This window comes from Triturus cristatus, chromosome 4_2 (genome assembly GCF_964204655.1).
Source record: "Triturus cristatus chromosome 4_2, aTriCri1.1, whole genome shotgun sequence".
Classification (NCBI taxonomy): Eukaryota; Metazoa; Chordata; class Amphibia; order Caudata; family Salamandridae; genus Triturus; species Triturus cristatus.
Window position 1 is genome coordinate 456,705,074 of NC_140586.1, and position 18,672 is coordinate 456,723,745.

The 18,672-nt window shown below is 41.1% G+C and overlaps 1 long non-coding RNA gene across 1 annotated transcript in view; it reads right to left on the reverse strand.

Annotated features, from left to right (window-relative positions):
* Positions 1–18,672, reverse strand: part of LOC146834554 (uncharacterized) — a 203,814-nt gene that overhangs the window by 44,368 nt on the left and 140,774 nt on the right. The window contains exon 2 of the long non-coding RNA XR_014960307.1: positions 7,066–7,175. This is a non-coding gene — a long non-coding RNA (uncharacterized LOC146834554). The remainder of the gene's footprint in view (positions 1–7,065; positions 7,176–18,672) is intronic.

Below are 18,672 nucleotides of genomic sequence, written 5' to 3' on the forward strand. Positions count from 1 at the left end.
TATTTTAAATCTAATGCAGTGTATAAATGATTACTAAGGAAGCCATGCAAACAGCGATTGCCGGGAAAGAGAGACATACAACATGCTTAAACCTCAAGTGTTTCCATTGTTCAAAATACGTGCTGCTAAAAAAAAATCTAAATTCCTTGGCAATGGGGGAGTTTTGATGCAGGGTTGTGGTATGAGCAGGTGCAGTGCAAAAATCACCTCCCATGCTGATAGAACAATGTGTGACGATAAAGAAAAGGCTGTTTTGTCTGCACAGTAATGGGTTTTTACACTTTGGAAGGCCTACGCACATATTGCTTTGGCATATATGCCACACAAACTGCAAGGTTGGCCTAGTTTATGAAAACACACCAATCGAACGTGATTTTTGGCACAGTGCTTAAGCAAGTTACAGAAAAATAGCACTACCATTGGGCAGTGCCTAAGCAACTTAGAGAAAATAACACTACTACAATTGTGCACACCAAGATGGCGATAATTTACCATGACAAAACCCACAGCTTATAAAACTAACACAATGCCTTTTCGAGTATTTGTTTTAAAAATATTGGTGCGCATGCACGTTAAAATAAAATGAATTGAGAAAAGTAGATGTTGTAATTGTATGGAGCATTTTACCATCGACCAGAGACTGCTTTGGAGAGATCACTGAAATGTCATCGAATGCTGGCAGAGACTGAGCAGAGACTGACTCTCGATCTCACCTCGCACTTCTAAAGTACTATTTCTGGGGCAGGCCCTCCAGGCTTGTGAACCTTTATTATCACATTTCATCTTTCTTTGTGCGGTTTCCAGGAGGCTGCCTTTCATAGTTCTTAGTGAGGGTAAAGGAACTGGGTGACTGTTTCTCAATAGGAAGTGCTTTCTTTTCATTGTAGTGAAACTTTTGTTTCTGTCCTTTCTAGGGTTCTGTAATCACATGGAGCATAATGTATGAAATGCATAAAACATGTATTTGTTAATATAGCCACCTGAGACTCTCAGATAAAGAAAGAATAACTTTCCCTTTGTGCTCCCTGAACATGGGCTCTTTGCTCTATCGCTTTTTAAATAAAACCTACTGTGAGTGTTGGATTTTTTCCGTCTCTTTGTATTACAAAGGAAAAAACGTTAGTTTTCTCACTGAGTTTTGCATGCAGTTTAAAGCTCATGGAAAATAGCAAATATAGCAAGGAACTGTGAGTTGTTCATGCCGATGAGCAAGCGCCCGGACATTTTCCATAAAGTATTCCGGGTCCAGGGTGTCATTAATTTGAACACTTGGGTTACCATTCAACAAATTGAGTTATATAGAATACAACATGGTACTCTCACTTATCACAAAAAAACAGACAAAGAAAGTGATGTTTATTTGCAAACATATTCTGTACAAATCCACTGAAGGAGATGCTGGCCAAACCCAAGTCAATGCTAGAGATACCTTCCTTTGACAAAACATTGAAACACTGGGTGCCTCACACCTCTGCCCCACTGTAGCCATATTATGAAAAAGTGCCCCAGACTCGCAATAGGTGTGTCTACCTGCTTTCTGTGCACCCGGTATTCTTTGTGTTTTCAACCTCTGGCTGCTGGTTGTCAGAGTTGTGAATACATTTTGAATTACAGGAATTCTAGTAAAAAATGTGAATGATTTTATTAAGCACTGAGGAGAACCTACAGAAGCTCAATTCGATATTTCAAAATGAATAGAATCATGATGAGTATTAAAATATAACCATATGGAAAGTCATTTTAGAGTACTATAACTATGTGTTGGAAATTTGGCTTTGATAGCACTCTTCTTTCAAAAGCATAAAACTTGTTTGAAGCCAAAAGAATATGTTCCCTGATGACTATCTTCTTATGCCCAGAACCCCTGTGGGCTTACAAGCTGAACTAGAATTTCCAGATTTTTGCTCACAAAGAGGGTTAGAATTACAGATTTCTAAGTCTAAGTACATGGCAGTAAATCTGCACAGAAACTTCAGTGGTAGGATGACCATTGAGGGCATCCAGATAGATCAGGTCAAAAGCTTTGATTATCATACGGGGAGCACATGTTACTACTATTGACCTCCTCTGCCTTGTGTGTGTGATGTTTTTCGTTTTCTTTAAAAATATGAAACCTTTCTTTGCTTGTCTATGGACTGCGGCTGCGGCTGGCTGAGTGGATTAGCACTCTAGTGGCTCTCTTATTGCTTCACCGATGTGGTTGTTAAGATGTGTCTATGCTTATAGTGTGCATTAGCGGCCGGCCTGTTGGTTGTAGGCCCATACTTGTATGTCTCTGAAACTGTAATAAAGGTTTTTCAAAAAAAAAAAAGCTATGATTATCTGGGAGTTAGATTGTCCGATAATTTAACACAGGATCTCCCAATTAGCGTACAGCAAAACTACCCTTAACCAAGGGCAATGACAAAATGGAGGAAATGAAAAGCTACCTCAGGTGGATATGTGTCCCCAGCCCTTAAGGTATGTAGAGCTACAGCTTTAGCAGAAGCTTGCTACGAGGCTGAGATCTGGTTCAATGTGGACGCAAGTATGTTAATGCTAGCTGACAACAAATTAATTAGCCCTCTATTCAATCTACCAGTGAGCACCTCACTCCTACCACTGAGATTCGACCTAGCACTTAATAGTATTCACTTGGTAGCTGCTTTAAAACCCTTGTTGCACTGGGTGCGGGCGGCTATGATCTACCGTGGAGCTGGCTTCCTACAGGACACTTTTAGAAGAACTAATCCTATGTGACAAACATATCTGCACCACGTGGTTAAAAAAAGGCAAGAAAATATGTGGAATTGTCAACATAGGAGAATTGTGGCATTGTCCAGCTAATGTAACTAAGGGCTCAATTGAAAAATTGAAAAGTAATTACCAGTATACTGCTATGGTCCCCTCTGTAATGACTATCCAGAGGGGACCATAGCAGGGCAGTTTCTGCTGCACAAGTGTACCCCTTGCTTCGTGCCATATATGGATAGAATCAATCTGCTCCAAGCTAAAAGATCATATGTTCAATTTAGATGTGATGTCCTCCAGTTATGTGCAGTCACTTCAAAGTGGGACAAGTGAGGTGGCCATCTAAGTCACTCCCTCCCCTGCTAGCAACATAAGGAGATGGAGGCACATTCCCTCTTTTTTGCCCAAAGTATGTACTGCCCGTAAAAAATGATTAACGCATTATGCCAGAATATTGGTGTTAGGCAGCACAGGGATGTTTTAAGGATCTTAAAGAGCAACACGAGTGAACCTCTAGTGTTCACGGTCTTTTCCTATCTGCAATGGGCCTGGAACATCAGAACAAAAGTGTTCTTATGACTCCTCGCTAAATACACTATAAGGAGCTTAGCATAAATCGGCCCACCTTAGTACCATCCCCTGACCATCTAGTGACTGAGGTTGTATCATCATTATTTATTTAGACCATATTATCTTTTGTATATTCTTAATGATCTGGCTGTTAAAAGAAGCACTTTCTGAGTGTCATTCAATGCTGCCATTAAATGTTCAATTAGTATGATTGGATAAATCATTATTGTGGTGTTTTAAAATATTTTGGTTTATCTGCAATTTTTACCCTGTAACTGTTGGGTACTGGAACAAGAAGTCACCATATGAATACAAACATTTGGGATTCTACTGTGGTGAAACACAGCGATCGAGATTGTGTTCTTAGACATTAGTATAGAATATTTTGGGCCAGATGTACGACCCACCAATTTACGACTCGCAAATTGGGATGTATAACAGTGTCTCAGACACTGTTTACGATTCCTAATGGGGTCGCAAATTGCATGCCTCATGAATATTAATGAAGCAGGTGCAATTTGCGACCCCATTGGGAATGCCAGCACTCCCAGGGATGGTGGCCTGCTGGGGTCAGTAGACCACCATGTCTGGGACTGCTTTTAAATAAAGCAGTGTTTATGTTAAAATGCAGCCTGTTTTCCTTAAAGGAAAACGGGATGCATTTAAAAAAGAAAAATGAAACTTTTCAGTGTCATTTTTTTAAGGGCAGACAGTGGTCCCTGGGACCACTGCCTGCTCTTAAGAATATTTTCTTACATAATCACAAAGGGGAAGGGGTTTGCGAGTGGTTTAACACCTACTTGAAATAGGTGGCAAACTGCAAGTGTTTTGCGGCCACATATGTGGTCGCAAAACAATAGTACATGGCATGGTGACTTGCTATTAAGAAGGGATGCCCCTTCCTAATAGCGGGAGTTGCAAATGCTATTTTGCGAGTCAGTGACTCCCAAAATAGCATTTATATATGCCATTACACTTTTTTACGGTCTCCAACAGGTGGAAGTCCCGTTTGCGGCTGCAAAAAGGGTCGTACATCTGTCCCTTTATCTCTTAAAAAAAGTATAATGTCTTGGCTTATGCACTAGAAGATGCACATTGTTTTTAAGGGAAATTGGGGAAAGTGTTTTTCTTAAGTGTTTTTAAATGGTTCATTATTATGCTTCGAACATTACAGTTGGATATATATATATTTTTGCATTTGGTAATGTATGATTGTCAAACTTTTATGGGTGTTTCAGTCGAAACTATACGTTGGGAATTTGGCTTTCAGAGCATTATTCTTTCAAAAGTTTAAAACTTGGTTTCATTTGTTTTACACCAAGAGAATATGGCCTGCAGCCTGGCTGCAGCAAACATTCACATTCAAAGGCACGCTTGCAATCTGAGATAGAGTGAGAAAAGTATTTTCTTCACTCCTCCACTCCATTCCATGTCTGCTCTCAGTGCAATAATTTCTCGAAAATTGCTTTACCAGATTGAAACTTCTGGACATTTAAAATGAAAACTATCGTCCTTTTAAGAACAGCACATAAAAAAGAGGTGTGAAAAGGAGACATCTTGACGCTGCAGTCATTGAAACCATTAGCTGTCCATAGTAGTAAAAAAAGGACGAAACCCAGCAAATGGATGAATTTCTAACCTTGGACACTTTTGACATATGGAATCCTACACTGAGATGTGATAATTTAAAATCTGTCCGCAAGACAGCTGTATCATAGTCGTAAAATAGGTTGGTAACCCATGCAACTTTAAATAAAAATTCAACATAATAGGCCATTTAAAGCCATCAAAATCCAGCAACATAATGATGACAGTGTAAAGCAGAGTAGTTTACATATCCATATCATATTTAAATGCTGCTGAATTCACCACTCTAAATCCATTTCTTCTATGTTTGAGCAATTTTTGTTTTGTATTTTACTAAACACCTAGACAGTCTTAGTAAGAGAAACTGGTAAATAAGAGATATCAAAGTGGGATTTCTGTTCTTTTTAGGAAATCTTGCCTTATCTTGGCAAGGGAAATTGTTGTGCTTTAATCATACATTGAAACCATGGAGAAATTAGAACATAGAATGCCACTAATGTAATCATAAATTCAGGTAAAAGGCTCTCATCTGAGGGCTTTGTTTACTGGATTGTTGTTTTCGGGCACATTTCTCTGAAAGTAATTGGGAACTGATATTTTATTTGCTTTTCAGGCAATGAGAAATATCAGAAAAAATATATACTGGGATTCTTTTTGGAAATCCCATTCAGAGTTACTTTTTTATACTAATCCATATGGTACCACCAAGACTACCCTCCAATAAATCTTTGGGGGAGTGAAACATTTAAATAGCCAGAAACTTAAAGGACTGGTTCGCCCATTGTATGCAGTCCGTTCCAAAGATAAGTTCTCGGGGGACTGCACCTTGGCACAGAGGAAAAAGAAAAGTTATGGGGAGATTAACATTTAGACTGGATAGGGCATGAACCGTGTCCAGAATAGAGGAAATAGGTGTAAGGTCCTGTCCAAATGAGTGGAGGAATGATTAGTATTTTTGTGTTTAAAACTGTCAAAGTTTTATGGACCCAACAAAGACTGAATAGTTGTAGAATATTAAGAGAGTATTTTAAAATACCACAGCTTTGTAATGTGTTTCACAATTGAAGTTCAAATTGATTGAACAGAAAGCATCATGGATGAAATTGGTTGGTTTGCAATTTCTGTTTGCAGAATTGGCTCCTCCTGTAAGGATGTTGTATCAAAAGGGTTAACAGGAGACGCATAAGTCATTAAAAAAAGATTGGTTACAATGGCCGACTCCCCAAGATGCTCAACTGTATTGACATCAAAATAAATAGCCTAATTGGATAACTCTCATTGTCCTTTGGTAGTTGATGGAATAGCTATTACAACTCAAAGACACAAAGTCTTCCCAAGTTTGATTCATTATGTGCCAACTTATGGTGAAGGGTTCAAATTGTAGATTACAGTCTCGCCATTTAGAGTCCCATCAGAACTAAGTTTTCCTAATCCTAAATTTCTCTTTAAGTCATCTCCCTTGCTAGTAAAGGGGAAATAGTCAGGGATTGCTCTTTTTTATAATCAGTATCTGTGAAATGTGAGTTTGTGCTTTTCTGGGTAATGAGTGGGTTATGTCTCAATACTCCATACCTTTATACATATGCTTGCATTTTTAGAGTGCACCTTTACTCTAGTTAGCGACCTCAAACCAGCATATAAAACAAATAATCTTCTTATTCTACTAGTTTATTCACTCAGAATGTTTCACTTAATGTATTAGCAATAAAAGCAATCCACTATTGTAAAATATAATGGAGTCTTACTGTAGTATAAATTTCAGATATGTATCCACTCAATTAGATGGGTTACTTTATGTCAGGCTAGCTACCCAATTAAAATAGTTAAAGGTTGTTCCACTGCTGCACTTATGATGATGGCGAGACACAGTAAATACCTTAGATTGAGAAAAAACGGCTCAATGTAAACCTTTCAAAAGTCACAAAAACATCTTTGTGCTAGGAGTCAGTCCGCTAGATAAAGGGATCACTTTTTCCTAGTCCACCACCTCGTTTAAAACACTGCAAGGTAGCACCTCCAAGTGAAACCTCAAAATGTATTCAATTCCTCTAGCTGAACAACTTCACTAAAAATATTAACAAGGTCTATAAAACACTCCAAAGAAAGACAAAGTAAGCAATAAATATAGTATTTACATTAATCCAAAAATAAGCAATAAGCAATTGAAGGTTAACTCACCTCTCCTGATCTATTCCTCCACTGCCTCCTTTCGTACATTTTTCTTTTTTGCTTTTAAGAGGTGATGCTGTTAGTATATCAATTGTGTGCCTGTCTAAATGTGTGGTTCCCTGTAAAATAAATGTGAGTATTAGATGTGAGGGTTAGCTAACCACCTTAAGTAATCATCACAAGCTTTGTTAAGGTGAATCACTAAAGTCACAAAATGAACCTGAGCTCAATCCTTTGTTGACTATGGCACACAGCAGACAGGTTTAACATGGAGATGAGGTGAAAGATATTTAAAAAACAGTAACAAAGGCAAACCTCAACACAAGTAAAATCCCACACTAACTTAGTAAAACAGAGTAATATTCAATAAAGACAATGACAGTAAAATGACAAAAATCTCAAAAAAAGAAAACATAGATAAGAATTTTTAAAGTTTATGGTTGAAAATGGAGCAAAAATGTGTTCAGCTCCAACCTCACCACTGTCATTTCCGTTTTACTCCTCCTCCTTTTCCTTCTTTCACCCATTTACTCTTGTGGGGTTGATTGTAGCAGGTATACTTTTTCCCTATGATCTGAGCACAATCTGGTAGTCTTCCTTCTTGAAGTCTCTCACCAGCTCAGCCCTCTCACTTTGCACATCTTTGTCAGCTCATGTTAAAGCTCTCCAGGTTGATACATTCATCCATTAAAAAGTTGTTAGGTAGAAATGAATTTAGGAAAATCAAAAAAAGGCCCAAATAAAAATCAGTAGTCAGTTTTTACAAATTGTATTTTTAATTTTAACACAAATCCTGGATCTCACTGCTGCCACCACTGTAAGAAATCGGAGTATTAATTGAGGGGGGTCACTACCCACCTCAATTAATAACCACAATTCTTGTTAGGGTGAGTCACTAAGGTCACTAAATTAACTTGCACTTAACTCCACTGGGAGCTAGTGCACTAAGTAGACAGGATTAATTGCGAGGAACTAGTAAAGTAGTTGTGCAGTAATAAATTCAAAACGCAACAAAAGAAAAATCCCAAATTAATTTGGAAAAATAAAGTAACTTTTAACGAATAAAATGACAACAAAGCAGCAAAAATCCAATACGGGAAATCAGAGGTGTGAATATGAAAATAGTGCCAAACATGGGCATCTGTTTGTGCTAGACTGGTATCTATGTGTGAGTTGATAACAAACTGACTTTAACATTTCTACGTTTCTTGCCAAAAATAAATAATCATTAACATTTATGTAAAGAAAAAAATAAGTAATGCTTCTTTTCAAAATGCAATTACATCACTATTAAATAAATACTTTCATTTATTTCAACTTGCTACTGATCCTCCTTCTAATAACAACCAATTTGAATCTCATAATGTAGGTCAAACATTATGTACCACTGAAGCAGAACAGGCAGAAACAACTGTCATTAACATTTCCACTGACAAGAAAGTGGAATAAGTAGTCAGTTCAACACAACAACGTTAGTAAAACACAGTACTACTCATGGCATTTCAGCATCCAAGGAAGAACAAAGCATGCCATCAGTACCTATAGTGAACAGAGGAAGAAGGGCTGAAAGACAGATTAGAAGTTCTAGGACTCAAGACATCTGTGAGGCATCTCCGACTTCTGCCCAATTTCATGAATGGGAGAAATCCATGCAGAAAATACAATGTAAGCAGCACAGAAAAACATCTGAATAAATGGACGGGTAGGAAGATTGTAGAAAGGCATTACATAAGACACTGAGGTTACATGAACTGGATTTGAGGACTTAACTATGACTATAAAGGTTTTAACCACTCAATTGGCGCAAGGCTCTGCTTCACAGACATCACCAGAGGCATACGAAGAGTAATCTACAAACATGTGGACATTCTGTGGAAAGTTTGGCTACAGTGAAATCAATAATGTGAAAAACAACATTTAACATGCACGTTGAATTCGCACACCACAGTGGTGATGTTAAAAAGAGCCTTTTACCAATAGCCAAGACACTTGCAGAAATGCAAACTATTAATGCAGGATGTAGGTCATAAAGTTTTGTTGGGGAAATTGAGGGGGGCTCAAGTGTGAGCAGTATGTCGACTGGTGATCCTGCTATTTACAGGAACACGAGAAGCCAGAGTATGGACGGGTAAGGAAGAGCCCAACAACATTCTCCACCAAGGCCAAGTACAGTACATCCAAGGCATAAATAGTAACATCAAGTTTGACAAGTTTTATACAGCAATAATGCACAATTGCTTTATTTTATTTAATGAATATTAACCACCACACCTGTGACGGAAAGAAAATTGATATTTTGTTCATCTTTATCATACCAGTATATTTTTGTTTAACATGCATCACGTCTTGAGTTATATTTTCTTTACAAGTGTAAGGAAATCATTTATTTAGTTAAAACCAGTTATTTATAGCACCATCTTAGTGTGCATATCCTTCCACAGCTCTTGCAGCATCATGTTCTGGATGAGGTAAGTGGGGGGGTTCTTTTTTCTCCTCTTAGGAATCATCACTTGCTGTCTCCATAGATAGACTCCTGCGCAGAGCTAGGTTGTGAAGAATAGCACATGTGCCTATAATTTTACTGTGAATTGTAGGGTCATACTCTAGGGTACTTCCATGTTTACGTAGACAACTAAATCTGCCTTTAAAAAGTCCAAAAGATATTTCTATAATGCTCCACGTTTGTCTCTGTGCATCACTGTATCTTCTTTGTCGAAGGGCTCTGGGCTTTGTATATGCAGTCATAAGTCAATCCCTAAAGGAGCATACACTATTACTTGAAAAGAAAACAAATTTCCTGTTTATATCATAGTCAATTTGAAAAAAAAGTGCACATGTTAATATAAATTACCTAATAACCAGCTGTCTCCAAACTCTCCTGTGGATAGCCACTCATGCAGTCTACAGTGTCTAAAAATATAGGAGTCATGAGTGCCCTCATGATATCATGAAACTAGGTCTGTGTTTAGAAATTTTCCTTTATATACTAGTTGTATGCCTAATGAATCCTGGCTATTATGGTTATGATACACATACTCTGTGTCAAAGGGTGTGCAGATTATAATATGTATACCATCTACACAACCAAGCACTTGTGGGAATAGTGCTACTGCTTGGAAATGAATTTAGTTACTTTTCAATTTAGCAGGTGTGCTAGGAAAACAAATGGAGGAATTAATTTTAGACAGCATTGCTGCTAGAAAATTCTGAAGCCCCTGCATAAAGTACTTTGTGAAATTCGAACTGCAACAGCCACGGTGCTTTGGTAGCTTCCAGATGTTAACAGGTGTAAACTGCACAATACCTTCATATGTGGAGGTATTGCTGTATTGCGCTTGGCAGGCCTGCATCATACAGGATTCAATTAATTAATTATGTAAAGAATAACCTATTTGGTAAACCTGTACCTGGAATGAACCAACTCATCAGTTTGCTGAAATAAATTAACCCATATGCCTGAATAGCCATTCCAAAAGAAAAAACATTGGTGTACAGGAGTTTTACAGTATAGCAATAGCCAGTTAAGCAGCGGATCAGCACCAGCAGAGAGCTACTCAGAAGACAACCACATACAGTTTTCCATTTTCTAGGAACATACATTCCTGTGTGAACTCATAGTAAAGGCAGGAAAAACTATTCCATAAGAACTATCCCCATCCCAAACCCTGCCCTGTCACTAATACCCTCCAATATCAGTATATCCGACCTATCCAGAGTGTCAAATAGTGATCAGAGTAATACAGTTGGAGCAGAAAATTGTTCTAATCTACTGAAATCAAGCACCTATCTACTAATGTGCAGTGTAGTTTAAAAACAGAGTGAAAACTCAAAGTGAATGAAAGTAAAGGATGTGTATGTCAGGGATAAATTATGGTGGGTGAATATCGTCTTTGGTCCACGCTCTGTAGCCCTCCAATAATTCATTCAATACCTGCACTCAAAAGTATTTCCTCTGACTGGTTCACTCTTCCCTATGTAACAGGGTGCTCTCAGGGTGAAATCAAGAGTGCGAGACTTTGATCCAGGTTGCAATAGTTGGGGAATTAAGCTCTTCCAGTGTATTGTAACATTCCAGTTTGCTGGAAGGAGAGCCAAGTCAAGGCTTTCTAGAGGCTTTCTAGAGTTTAGGACAATGAAATAAGTCCAGCAACATCTCCTCGGGGTAATTCGTTAGTGTTCAGAACTGATAGCATGAGAAGGGCAGGACCAAAGTATATGCAGAAGGGCAGCGGCTCCTGGATATGTTTCGTGAGCCCGAACAGGTGTAAGGTAGGCCGAGTTCAGGATATTATATTGAATGTATTTAAAATAGGAGTCATGCAACACATTTTGTGTGATATTCCAACATTTTAGCACAGTCAGTATCATGCAACGGACTGGCCAGGCCCGTCACCGAAGTAGCCAGGAGAGAAGCCCTGGGTTGCCACCCCTTTTGCAGGAAAGCTCTGTAAAACCATTTAATTAATTTCCCAATAGTTCCTGGAGTATAAATCATCTGGAATGGTGAGGGTGCTGGATGCAAAACATGGTGTTTGATGACTTCCTAAAATGTTCGTAGGTGAGGAATTAGCCCAGAGCAAGACCATAATTTGCCATAACTCGCAACTCGGCGTTAACAAACAGATCCCCCAGTAATGACATCCACGGCAGAGATGTCCCAAATCTAACCATTCAATCTAAGTGGCAAGGCTCAGCAGGTTGTAAGTGGGAATATAGGGTCTTTCCACTTTGGCAAGTATACTTGCTTTGGTAAGACATGACAGTGCTGTGTGAAACAACCCAGTGATGTGTGGAATGGGATGATTGGTGGAAAATAATGCATGGTGTAATACGCCATATTTAAAATCTCCATCTCGGTCCGGGATCGTCATGACAACCAGTGAGCCACCGATGAAGCTGTGGGGCCAAATAACAGCATTCAAATTCTGGGAGAGCCAAGCCACCTATAACTACGGGCATTTTGAAAGAAGAGAGAGACACCTGGCATCATCTCATCCCCCAAATCAGAGCAATAAGGGATGTGTCAAGGTGTCTAAAGAAGGAAAGAGGGAAGAGCATTGGGAGATTCGCTAAATAATACAATAAACAGATTGGATGACAAAAGCATGCATGGCTGAACTACGCGTGCCTCTACAATGATGTTGCAACAAAGAATGCGTCTTAACCACACATTCCTCTACCATTCATGCCTATACAATTAATTTTGTTACCAGTACCCTGACCCTCCCTCCCTGCCCTAAGCCCTAAAATCATATCTCCATACCTTGGCCCCCTTTCACAGAGCCCTAAAACTGTCCTCAGCCTGCCTTTGAAACTACCCCTTCCCCTCCCCCTGAGGCCTAAAACTATTCCCCCTACCGAAAATCAACCCGACCCCAGCCTCCCCACCCTGAGCCCTAAAATGTACTGCCCTTAAAACTACCCTTACCCCTTCCCCCACCATAAGCCCTAAAACTCTGCCCCTTCAAGAAAGCTACCCTGACCCCCACGCCCTGAGCTCTAAAACCACTCCACCCATAAAAACTGCACTCAACCTGGCCACAGCCCCACTGACCTGTCTGTGTCTAGAGCTTCCTGTTCTGACTCTTCCTGTTCCTCTCCCTTCCCATCCGGACACTAGACTGTAATCTGTCTTGACCACGCATATGCGTGTTTAAGGCAGATGTGTGGTTCAGACAAGCATTGTTACACTTGCGGGGAAAAGGCATGCATGGCTTAGCCTGCGTTGTAAAGGCAGTTTCCCACACAAATGAGGCAGTTCCAAATCCTTTGCCAGTGCAATATATGGCTCATCAACAACAGCAGAAAGGAGGACCAAATGTACATTAGACACCAAGGGCCTGACCTGCTCCGTTCATGTTTCCATCTTGCAAATCTGTGGGAGGATGGGAGATGTTACTCCCCAAATATCTAAATGTGACCAATTGACAATGCAATCTATGGTCTAAATCTATTTGTAGGGTGCTAGAAATTGAGTTTATGGTTGGCAGAGGTATGCACCCTATCCAAGCAGGAACCACAATCCTAGTCAGTGTAAGTCCCAAACACAACTTTAAATTAACCTGTACTCATCCCCTTGTAGCTTGGCACAGAGCAGAAACGCTTAACTTAAGAGGTAATGTCTAAAGTATTTGTGCAACACTTCAAACAGTAAAATGGTTTGAAGGATGCTGCTTAATTGAATGAACTAAACAAGACCAAAACAACAAATAAATAGAACCGGAGTTATGTATTCTTTATAGAATATACTGAAATGTAGTGCTTAAATGTGTAAAGTGCCAACCGGGGCTATCTGGTCACCCTAGACCGGATCAAATCCAAAAGTTTAGGCCAACCGCGATGGACCACGGGTCAGATACAGGGACCAACCTTGGCCTGATTAAGCAGTACCTTGGTTCGCGGTTGTGTCAACATCGAGGACGATATGTGAGAAGAAAAGGAGGTGATGCATCGGCATCGATCCTTCGGGTATAGGTGATGCTTCGGCTCTGAGCCACGCAAAGTCAGAGATGCATCAGAAATGAAGGCTATGCATCATGCCAAAAGTTAATGCAATGTCCTCGACCCTCGCAGCAGTGGTAATGCTTCAATGGAGATGAGCCGGTCTGGTGCAACACGGTCGATATGTGGATTTTTATTAGAGCACCCACCTACAAGGACCCAGAACTGGATTGGTACCACTTGGTAGGGAAAGACTTACAAATGGCAGAGTCCAGGTGCTTTAGCAGAGTAGTTGTTGTCCCTGAGACTTCAAAATAGGAAGCAAGCAGACATGCCCTTTGCATCACTTAGAATCTGGGTTGGAGAGATGCACGTCCAGTCTTTCTGACTCCCAGGCAAGAGGGCAGCAGGCAGCAGATCAGCATAGCGAAGCAGGTGTCCAGCAGAGTAGCGATACTGCAGAGTGACAATCCTTGTAACAGCACAGCAGTCCTTCTTCCTGGCAGACTATCCACAGGTCCAGAAGTGCACTGAGTCAGTGGTGGCTAAGGTCCAACACTCATACCGAGGTATTCCTTTGAACTGGGGTGACTTCAAACAGATACCTTTGAAGTGCACCGAGTCCCTGCCTTTCCTGACCTGGCTCCAGACTCACTACAGGGGGTATGCAGCTCTCTGTGTAGGGACATGACATAGCCTATTCAGATGTAAGTGTCAGCTCCTCCCTCCCATTCTGCCCAGGATGTTCCGTAAGGAGGATGATGGCCCATCAATCACACCTAAGCTCCCTTTGTGTGTGGATGTCTAGAGGGAATGCAAGAAGCTCGGTTGCCACCCACCCCAGAAGTGTATTCAGTGACAAGCGGAAGGCACAAAATGGCTAGAGTAAGAAAATAAAGCAAACACAAGGAGATGACGGACGGAGTGCTGAACATTTTCAAACACCCACTCCCAGTCACAGATCTGGGTTGAATCCATCATCATTCTTTAGATCAATTTGCCACCCCTGTTCAGACACAGCTAAATGCAAATCAGTCTTGACCCTGTGCCTCATGGGAACAGTCCAGCCCGAACTGCCAAGCCATGTCTTCCCTGGACCGGAAACAAGCATCCTGGGACTGGTTTTTGGCTAACAGCCCTCTTCAGCCAGGCTAGCTTGAATCCAGTGGCAAAGTGAGCAAGGGACCCACATCTGGGCATACCCTGCCAACTTAGGGCAAACAAAGCAAACACTAGGAGATAACGGACGAAGTGCTGAAACTTTTCAAACACTCAACCCCAGTCACAGATCTGGGTTTAATCCATCATCATTCTTTAGATCACTTTGCCACCCCAGTTCAGACACAGCTAAATGCAAATCAGTCTTGACCCTGTGTTTCATGGGAACAGTCCAGCCCGAACTGCCAAGCCATATCTGGAATAGCATGGTGAGCAAAAAAATTATGGCTTTAGGCCCAGATCTCTGTACTGGGGTGAATGTACGACATTGTTCTGCATTCTGTCGATCAATTGTTGTTTTTGAATTTGTCACCCCAAGTGGGACGGGCATGCCCAGATGTGGGTCCCGTGCTCTCCATGCCACTGGAGTCAAGCTATCCTGGCTGATGAGGGCTGAACACCTGAAACCAGTCCTAGGATGCTTGTTTCCAGTCCAGGGAGGACCTGGCCTGGCAGTTCGGGCTGGACTCTTCCCATTGGGTGCAGGCTCAAGACTGATTTGCATATGGCTGGGTCCAAACTGGAATGGCATGGTGAGCAAAAAAACAATGGATTTAGGCCCTGTACTGGGGTGAATGTACAACATTGTTCTGCATTCTGTCCATCAATTGTTGTTTTTGCATAGAGTAAGAAAATGGCATCTTTCTAAAAGTGGCATTTTCAGAACTAGTGTAATATCCCACTTCACCAAGTGGTGATTTTAAATTGCGACTCCAGAGACACCAAATTTGGGGGTCTAATCTCTTCCCAAGCGTAAATGTAATAAGGTAATCCCAACGTTATCCTATGGAAGAGAAAGGACTCACAGTAGTGAAAAATGAATTTAAGAGTTTTCCAATACCAGGACATGTGAAACTTAAAAGTACATGCCCTACTTTTTAAATACAGTGCACCCTGCCCTTGCCAGATTGACATGGCAGCTTAAAACTGCACACAATTGCTCTGCAGTGGTAGGCCTGAGGCATGTTTAAAAGACTACTTAAGAGGGTGGCACAATGAGTACTGCAGTCCCACTGTTAACCATGTTTTTCCAGAGAGCACATACACTTTAGTACTGTGTAGAAGTGGTAAAGTGCCCTGAGACCTAAGGCCAAAAACGAAGTCAGCAAAACAGGAGCTTGGAAGGCAAAAAGTCCGATGAAACCACGCCAAGAATGCCAGGTCTAACAAAGGGGAAACTCACAACCTGAAGATAGGGGAAAGATACAGGTCTTGGCCATGTTCACGCTGAGGCCTGAAATTGTTGCAAAGCCATCTAGGAGATGAGCAACAGAGGATAAATCTGAGCCCGAGTTCTGTATATATAACAGAATGTCATTGGTGTAGACTAACATAACATGGATAGTGCCGTGTACTGGTATACCCCATTCAGAGGAGACACATGTGAGCCACCAGAGGTTCAATTGCCATAGCAAATTTGCCATGGTTCATAATAATGAGGGGGAGGGGACTACCTTTACATGTGCCCCTGCCCATGGCCCAAGAGTCAGAAATATATATTCTACTTTTTACTTGGGTAGACAGGTTTGAGTACAATATCTGTATCCATTTCCCCAAATATGGGCACAGTACCTCATGCATATATTCCCAATGCAGGGATTCGAGCGCTTTCTCTAAGTGAAGCAGGACACAAGCGATTGATGGATACAAGCCCACCAGCTCTTCCTTGGCATGCCATAATCTACGGAGTAAAAGGGAGATGTTGTGACCCAGTATAAAACCTGATTAATCATGTTTCAAATAAGGATGATCTGGCAGTAGACTACAGGCCAGGATCTTAGTTAGCATCTTAAAATCAATGTTCAGAATAGACAGTGGGCAGTAAGAATCCGTGTTGGACGGGTCTTTATGTGATTTAAGCATTCTGGAGATAAGGACAATGTTAAGTGTAGGGGGAAGGGAGCACAAAGCTTATATGGCCTCATGTAGTGCCCCTAATCTGGGAGCTGAAGGTTGCACAAATATAGTATAAAATTTGGCCATATCCTTTTTATACTTTCCACATGGTTACCACCTGTTTTAAATCTATGGTATTTTGCACATGCAAAACAAACTGTTATAATGAATTTCGTAATTGTGAATGCTTTGTAAATTGGACATTTCTTTGGCAAAAATAAGAAATATTTATGTGTTCTATGCGGTATGCAATTTTAACAAACACTCAATAAGAAACTTCAAACATTTAGGGAGACTTTGTGCAGCGCAAACACCCAATTTAGCAGTTGCTTACCAGTTTGCGTCCGGTTATCTACTCCCAAAATGTTTGTAAATCAGGCCCCTAGCCACTGAAAAGGGAGTCAAAAATCCTTAGAGGGGCAAACCCAAAGGCTTTCCCACTAAGGGCTCCAAGAGGTCAGATAGCCGTCAGACAAGGTCCACGTGAAGCCATTGACTTTTGGTGTTAAAGTTCAGAGTGTGAGAAATGTAAGTATCAGCCCAAGGAAAATCCCTCCCCAGATACTTTTGTGGCTAAGCCTGGTGAAAAGTTTTACGTTCGAATTTAGTGACATTTTTGGAACTCGTTTTTTTCCACTTGGTTAGGCTGCAGTCTGTATTTGAACAGGACTTCAAGAGACTTGATACCTTCTCTGTGAGCTCCAACTGATTCTAATTTGCTACTGCAGAAACACTCCGAGCAGGAACAACCTTAATTTTCAGCACAGCAGCAATGCACCTTCATCGGATCAGCTTAGTAGGTTGGTCCTGGTCCTCCAGAGGTCTTTGGAATCAAATAGCTTTTAAGTTCCAGGTATGCCTGGGTGAAATTTCAATCATGCCAGAGTAATTGGAGTCATTTCAGTAATTATGCATTACTCTTGTGATGAGAAGTTACCAAAATTACACAATTGCACCAGCTTGAGAAATCGAGAGTAATTTGGTTCCAAAATCCTACTGTAGGAGCACAGGCACAATGATCTAAGGCAGCGAAGTGGCTGATGGCTACTACTGTTCATGTCCTGTAGAATTTAGTGCTATTTTCTTAGTGCAAAATGCTTCCTCAGGCCTATTTTGGACACAAGAGTGCATTTTACACTAAGAAAATGGCATGAAATGCTGAAGATTCCAAACCTCAGGAACAACACACTCCAACAGAAGCCACCAGCAGAGACCAGGGCAGTTCCAGTTGGAACTGTTCAGTTGGGCAGTTGCAGCAAAGGTCACTGGTAGCTTGCTGTGTCCCTGTAGCTTGAACAGGAGGTCAGTCTTATGAGCCTTAAAGTCCACTGCTTTGTCCTGTGTACAAGAGGGAGAGCAGGTGCAGCCTTCTACATTCTGCTCTTGGGGCAATTTTCACACTTTATCAAAGGGTATATTCAGCTGTGAGGTGACCTCTGAAAAGCTGGAGCTCATGCAAATAGGCCTTCAGAGGCCTCAGACAGGGATATTGTAACTTTCTAGGGACTAACAGGGGATGCAAATATGCAAATTGGGGGTATTCCAATTTAATCATGTTGACAGGAGGAGCACTGGCACTTCAGCACTGGTTATTAGGGTTAAAGGTAATAAATGTCTACAGCCAGCAATACGTTAAGGCAAAATCAAAGTGTATGCCACACAACAAAAAGGTAGGGTGGGCGGAATTTGTGAAATTAACTTTCGCAAACTATCGCGAAAATGCTGAAAATCTCTGCAAACACGCTGGAAATATCGCGAAGACGCGGAAGTTTTTTACCCGCCTGTTCGCGGTATTTTTTGCGTGATCGCGGCTCGCCAACTTACCCATGCGGTTGCTCACGGGCGCGGCCATCTTGTTTTCACTTGTCCCGCCCTCTCGTGATGCTTACTTCCTGTTCCCGGTCGTGCAATGCATGCTCGCGCCCGTTCGCTTTAGATATTTCCTGTTCGCGACCGCTTTTACTTGATCGCGTTGCTTTTTGCTTGCTCGGGGAGAAAATATCACGCGAACTTGCGCACGTGGTCGCAATGGGCGTGGCCATCTTGTTTTTCACTCTATTG